The sequence below is a fragment of the Humulus lupulus genome, chromosome 6 (genome assembly GCF_963169125.1).
Source record: "Humulus lupulus chromosome 6, drHumLupu1.1, whole genome shotgun sequence".
NCBI classification, from domain to species: Eukaryota; Viridiplantae; Streptophyta; class Magnoliopsida; order Rosales; family Cannabaceae; genus Humulus; species Humulus lupulus.
In genome coordinates, this window is record NC_084798.1 from 96,829,165 (window position 1) to 96,836,440 (window position 7,276).

Here is a 7,276-nt window from a genome sequence, read left to right on the forward strand (position 1 = left end):
ATGTGTTCGCGGACACACTAGCAAAGCTGGCCACCGACGCTGAAGCAGAGATGGCCGCACTAGTCCCCATTAACCACCTCCCCATCCCAAGTATTCGAGCCTCTGCGGTCAACGCCATTGACCACTCCACGTCTTGGATGGGACCTCTTAACCGCTATCTGACAACCGGTGAGGTGCCAGCAGACAGGACCGCGGCCAGGAAGCTTCAGTACCAGGTCCATAGATATGTCATGATGGACGGAAAGCTTTATCGCTGGGGGTTGTCCATGCCTTACCTCAGGTGTGTGTCCAGGACAGAACTAAGCGCCATCATGCACGAAGTGCACGAAGGCTTCTGCGGAGATCATACAGCCGGACCCAGTCTGTCCAAAAAGATCCTGCGCCAAGGATATTTCTGGCCGACCATGAAGAAAGACTGTATCGACTACGTTCGCAAGTGCGAACAGTGCGAAAGATACGCGAAGTTCTCGCGGGCCCCATCGACAGAGATAACCTTAATGACTAGCCTCTGGCCTTTCGCGGTGTGGGGGATCGATCTGGTAGGATCGCTCCTGACTGGGAAAGGAGGAGTGAAATACGCCATCGTGGCCGTCGACTACTATACCAAGTGGGTTGAGGCGGAGCCCATGAACATGATCACTTCGAAGAAGGCCCTGGATTTCGTCATCAACAATATAGTGTGTCGATACGGCCTCCCCTACAAAATTATACCCGATAACGGGAAGCCGTTCGACAACATCCACTTCACAGATTTTTGTGAGAGACATGGCATCGTCAAAAGCTTCTTCGCGGTCGCCAGGCCCCAAGCAAACGGGCAGGCGGAAGCCGTCAACAAAATCTTGAAAGGGACGCTAAAGAAAAAAGTCCAGGCCTGCAAGAGCAAATGGCCTGAAGAGCTTCCCCGCGTGTTGTGGGATTACCGGACCACCGAGAGGACATCCACCGGGCACACTCCTTACTCCATGGTCTATGGATGCGAAGCCATCATCCTCGTCGAAACGACCATCCCGTCTCATCGAAGAGACACGTATGATCCCGCCCAGAACCACGTTTTACTCCAGGAATCACTAGATCTCATCAAGGAGATCCGGGAGGAGTCGCAAGTGCAGTTGAAGATGTACCAAGGCAAGATCGCACGACATTTCAACTCAAAAGTAAAAAGCCGAAGGTTCGGAACCAGCGACTTAGTCCTGCGAAGAGTCTTCCCTACTACTCAAGATCCGGGAGTAGGGGTTCTGGGCCCGAATTGGGAAGGGTCGCACAAGATCCAACATGAAGTGTGCCCCGGGAGGTACCGCTTAAAGCGGCTCGATGGCTCGGAAGTCCCAAGAGCCTGGAACGCGGAACATCTCCATAAATACTATCAGTAGTCAGGAGAACATGTTCCAATTTTGTATTTTTGTTGAAAATAATGTACGCCTCAGGGCGATCCCTTGAATAATAAAAATGGCGTGTGCAAAACGCCATAAACAAATGCTATCAATCAATGAAAATTTTACTCAAGTGACCCCAAACCAGTCTCCGCTCATTTGTGGGGGGTATCCCGGGTATGAGCAAATACCAGGCGGGGCGCAAGCCTCAAGCTAGTCCCGGCTCGGACCGACAATGTCTGGGGGATACAAACCCCATGGGACCAAGCCTCAGGCTGGTCCCACCCCAGACGAACGATGTCCGGGGGTATAAATAAAGAGGACCAAGCCCCAGGCTGGTCCCACCCCGGACGAATGATGTCAGGGGGTATAAATTAAGAGGACCAAGCCTCAGGCTGGTCACGCCCCGGACGAAGGATGCCCGGGGGTATAAATTAAGAGGACCGAGCCTCAGGCTGGTCCCGCCCCGAACGAACGATGTCCGGGGGTATAAATAAAGAGGACCAAGCCCCAGGCTGGTCCCACCCCAGACGAACGATGTCCGGGGGTATAAATAAAAAGGACCGAGTCTCAGGCTGGTCCCGCCCCGGACGAACGATGTTCGGGGGTATAAATAAAGAGGACCAAGCCCCAGGCTGGTCCCACCCCAGACGAATGATGTTCGGGGGTATAAATAAAGAGGACCGATCCCCAGGCTGGTCTCACCCCGGACGAACGATGTCTGGGGGTATAAATTAAAAGGACCAAGCCTCAGGCTGGTCACGCCCCGGACGAACGATGCCCGAGGGTATAAATTAAGAGGACCAAGCCTCAGGCTAGTCTCGCCCCAGACGAACGATGTCCGGGGGTATAAATAAAGAGGACCGAGCCTCAGGCTGGTTCCGCCCCGGACGAACGATGTCTTGGGGTATAAATAAAGAGGACCAAGCCCCAGGCTGGTCCCATCCCGGACGAACGATGTCCGGGGGTATAAATAAAGAGGACCAAGCCTCAGGCCGGTCCCACCCTGGACGAACGATGTCCGGGGGTATAAATTAAGAGGACCAAGCGTCAGGCTGGTCCCACCCCGGACGAACGATGTCCGGGGGTATAAATAAAGAGGACCAAGCCTCAGGCTGGTCCCGCCCCGGACGAACGATGTCCGGGGGTATAATGCATCCGGTATGCCCCAGGGCAAGGCTGTGGTTCGCGACTGGTAGAGTAAGGGAACCAAGTTTCGCGGTAAACTATCTGAACCTCGTTGGCCCAGGCCATCAGGTTTTCGAAGTTAAAAATTAGGTGGGTAGGATTGAGACAATTTGACAAGCTAAAGTCAGAATTAGTTTAGTCCAGGCCGTTGGAACCGGGACCAAACCCTCAGAATCAGTAATGCACGGTGATAAAAGAAAATTTCTATGGGATAACAGAAATAACATAAACCGGAGGAAGCAATACAAATTGTCTTGGACGCGTACACGTCCGAAAAAGTTATTACTAAATTATAAAAAAAAGAAAAAAAAAAGAGGCGAGGTGAAGATCTGGGCCTAGGCTTCATCCTCCAGAAGCTCCGCATCTTCCTTCTCCTTGGCCTCAAATTCAGCCCTCTTCAAGTCCAGGTCGGGAAAGATCAGGAGGTTCATGCTTTTATCCTTGCGCCAAGCCATGTAGATGGCCTCCTCAAAGGTGATGTGCAGCAAGTCGTCCGCCCGCTCCTTTCCGCGGTAGGCCTCCTCACGCGCCATCATCTCCTCATGAAGAGAGTCGTCCAGCTCATGGACCCAGGCCTCCAAGCTTTGGATCTTCTCCCCATCTCGGACTGACTGAGCCGCAGCTGCAGCAGCCTCCAGAAGGGTCGCCTTCTCGTTAGCCTCGGTTTCTTTCCGGGACAAGACCTCTTCAAGCCCGACCTTGACTCGGTCGAACTCTGCGCGGTCTGTGTCGGCCTGAGCAACCACTTTGTTCAAGGTCTCCCAAGCTTGGCCCGTCTCCCTGACCAGGGCCTCCTTGGCGGCCTCCCTTTGATTCACGGCCGCCTCCAGCTCTAGCTGGAGCGTCTCCATCTTCATGGGCGCCTCGGCCACCAGGTCAGCATTCCGATGGGACAGCAGAGCATCCTGGAACAAAGCAAAGTTAGAAGAATCCTTACAAACAAATAAAAGGGAAAAAAAACACGAAGCAAACTTACAGCGGTGGCCTGATGGCGGAGGGCCTTAGAGATAAACAACATGTCCGGGCTGACGATGGTGGTATATCGTTTGAGTTGGAGGTTGGACATGGTGTTCCCCACCTGGTCCAACAAGTCCGCCGCAAAAGGGGCCGTGTCTTGCCCTAGCTTAGGGCGAAAGCCCGTCCCGGCGGCTGGCCGATCCACGATCGGCTGGGGGACGCTGAAAGCCATTGGGTGCTCAGCGAACTCAACCTGACGATTCATCGTCAAGGCCTTGTACGTTTCATCTTTTCTTTTCCCGGCCACTCTCCCAGGTTTGAGAAATGAGCCAGGACTGCTCGTCCAGCAAAACGGCTTCCCCCTCCATGGGTAGTGCCGGATGTATGGGGAGGGCCGGTAATGCGGGAATCTCCTTCGCGGCGAGGCAAATTTCCCAGTGTGACTCACCGGCTGAGCCATCCCGCCTCGTCCGGGGCCTCTTGTTCCCGGTCTCGGCCTCCGCCGCGCCCAAGTCCAAGGCCCTCTTCCCAGAACTCTGGCTTATCACGGGTTCCGGCTCTAGATCGATCACCGGGGGTTGGGCAAGGCCGGGGATGGCGGCCGTGACAGGGACCGCGAAAATTGCACCCTCGTTGGGTCGAGGATCCGCCCCTGGTGTCTCCTTGTTGTGGGAAGGGTCCGGGCCCGGCGCCTTCGGTTTTTTCTTGGCAGCCTTTTTTGCCGCGAACTTGGCCGCCCTCACGGCCCGGGCTTCGAGGAGTTGCCTCATCTCTTCCACGGGGGTATACATGTTGGAGTCTCCTACAACAAACGCAAATGAAAATGAGTTAGTACGATTAAACAAGAAAATAGACGTCAAAACTAAGAGTGACCCGGGACAAACCCTCATCTAAGCCCCGGGCGTGACTCAACTCATCTAGCACGAAAAAGTAGACTCGATCCCCCATGTCGTCCAAGTTCAAGAAATTCCCATACTGAAGGAACCTGAACAAAAACATGAGAACTTCCGAACCTACGGGAACAGGAGACGAAGGTCTCATCTCCCTGTCAGCCCCGAACGCAGGGCCTCGAAGTGTTAGCCTATCCCTAGCTAAGTCCCCAACTTGGGTAGCATAAGTTAAGATCAAAGGTGAGTTACCTCGCCCTGATACGCTAGCCCCGGGGGTACCCGTGTTCGGCAGGGCCTCCTCGAAGAAGGCTTCCAGCTCCTCTAAAGCGGTCGCCTCTGTCTGGGCCAAGTCCCTCTTCCGCTTGGCCGTGTCCACTCGTGTCGTAGCCTCCACCTCCATGATGTGCTCCAGGGCCAGCTGCTCCCTTATGATGGCATTCTTCTCGCACTGAATTCCCCGAAGGCTCGGGATGATGATAGTGTCGTGGGCCGCGAGCATCCCGACCATTCAGAGGTTGTCCGTATTGACATAGCCTCCTACGTCCAGGTCTTCTGCGCTCAGCCCGGAGTAAAACCTCCTCCGGTCCAAGATGAACTAGGTGAGAGAAGTCTGGCCAAAAGGTCTTGCCACCCGAAGTAACACAATGAGAAATAAAAAAAAAAAGAGGAAAAGAAAAAGAAAAACCGACCAGCTAAGGGTCGGGGAAGCACTTACCCACTCGCTGGAAGTCCAGCAGTAGCGTGGGATTCTTCTCCACGAGGAACCCGGAAGTCATGAACCAGTAATGCCGGACGTCCGAGGGATGCTTCAAGGAGCTTGTGGGAGCGGGGTAGCTACCCCGCGGCTTCAGCCTATAGAAGATGTCCAAGGTCTTGTCCTTGGCATTGACCTGTGGTTCCGTCTTGTAGAAGTACAAGATTTCCGCAGGGGTCAGCTCCGTGATCTCCTTCGCGACGCAGAAGACACACCATCCCGCAAGCAGTCGGTAGGCTTGAGCCAGAAGTTGGAAGGGTGCAGTTCCCACGTATGTTAGGAACCGCACGAAGTAGTCGTGAAGCGGGAGTGTGGCACCCGCACTGATGTGGCCAGCGTTCCAGGCCCCGAACCCTTCCACGAAAGTATGCGCCTGCTCCTCTATCCTGGCCAAGCGGTTGTGGAAGAGTCCAGGAGTGGACTCTATGCCCAGGCGCTTCTCCAGGATGTACATCACCTGGTAGTTCCAGAACAGATTCGGCACCGTATCCATCTCCTATCTGTTGCCTTTGGGGGTCCGGGACCTGAGGAGGGCGAAGGGGGGGCCCTGTTGACTTCCTCCTCCGAATGAAGGGTGACGCCTGACGTCATGGATGATGATCTGGGAGCAAAGAAAAGAAACCAAGCAGTCAATACCAAAACCCAAGAAAGTCGGTTAAGGTACGGGGAGCCTCCTACAGACTGCTTGGAGTCCCCTCCGGATCAGGTCTGGGTTCACCAGAGAACCACGAAACCCGGATCGGGAACAAAAAATGGGCTACTAAATAGGCTCCACCGTCTGTCCAGGAAGCATCCGGACCCGGAGCAACTCAGACCAGGCGGCCTTTCTAGCACTATTCCTAAGCGTAAGCAAGTTCTAGAAGCCTAAGCATATGAACAAAAAGACAGCCTACGTTCATGTATTTACCAAGAAGAAGGATAGAAAGGCTTACTGTGAATAGCTGGCCGTGAAAGATGGTGGTTGTCCGACGGTAAGGACGGCAGAATCTCGTTCTTGAACTGGTGAAGGCAGTTCAGCAACTCGTCGATAGGACAGGCCCAGGACGTGCGCTCAGGCGGAGGTGCAGACACTGGAACTGTTGGAAAAAGGCGACGGTGCAGAGTGAGCAGGCGGTGAAAGATGTCATCGGCGAGATCGGACATAAACAGATCCTCAGTTCTTAGAATGGCTCGAGAGTGTAAAAGTTTCAAATGAATGTCTGAGGAGTATTTATAGAGATCCAAATCCTGGTCTCTAATCCAACGGATAGAAAATCCCCCATCGGACGGTCCAAGATCGTGCAGGGGCATTAATGAGCACTCGAGTGCTGGATCCCCACCATTCAATCCAACGTCCCAGAAGACGGGAATTTCAAAGGTCGCCCCATCCTATGGTCCACCTCAGCACATAAGCATTAATGAAGGACCCCCATGCGAATGGGATGCTTCGGAATCTGTGTTGACGCACTAGCCTAGGCCTAGCGACCCTTGAGGTGGTTAGGTGACCTTTCGAGGTCAAGTGCCATCATTGCAGCAGTTGCTTGGCGACATGTGTATCCCTCACCACGAAATGGGACTTCAGTAAACGGACCCGGACATTGGTAAATGGTCCGGGCTCCGTGTGCGCCCAACGTCACTGCCCCTTGCCACAGACCCATGATCCTAAGCAGAAACTAGGAAGGCAACCGTGGAGTATCCGGGAGCAAGGCAAGCCTCCACCTCGCAGACCCAGACGAAGGCTTGGGGGGTAAATGTTATCCCCATTTCCTACCTTGGGCCCGGGACGGTGGTCCAGGCCCACTATCTGGGCAATTGGGTTTGGGCCCAGCCCAGGCCCGCTTGGCAGGGAATGACCGGGAATGACGGCCCAAGTGTGGGTCCAGACCCGGACGGTGTCCAGGAAAGATGATCCAGGATGATCATCCGGGAGACGTATAACTATTGGGGGTTACGGTCGAAGTGTATGCAAACAATCTTGGAGCCTGGTAAACGATTTGGGCCTACGGTAAACGAAGAGGGACAGAGGTAAACGAACCCGGGTCAAGTCCTTAAGGTTGGCAGGAAAAAGCATTCGTGACCCTGAAGCCGTCCCATGACGCATGGGGGTTGTCCCCACTTTTCACCTGCGAAAAAGGCCA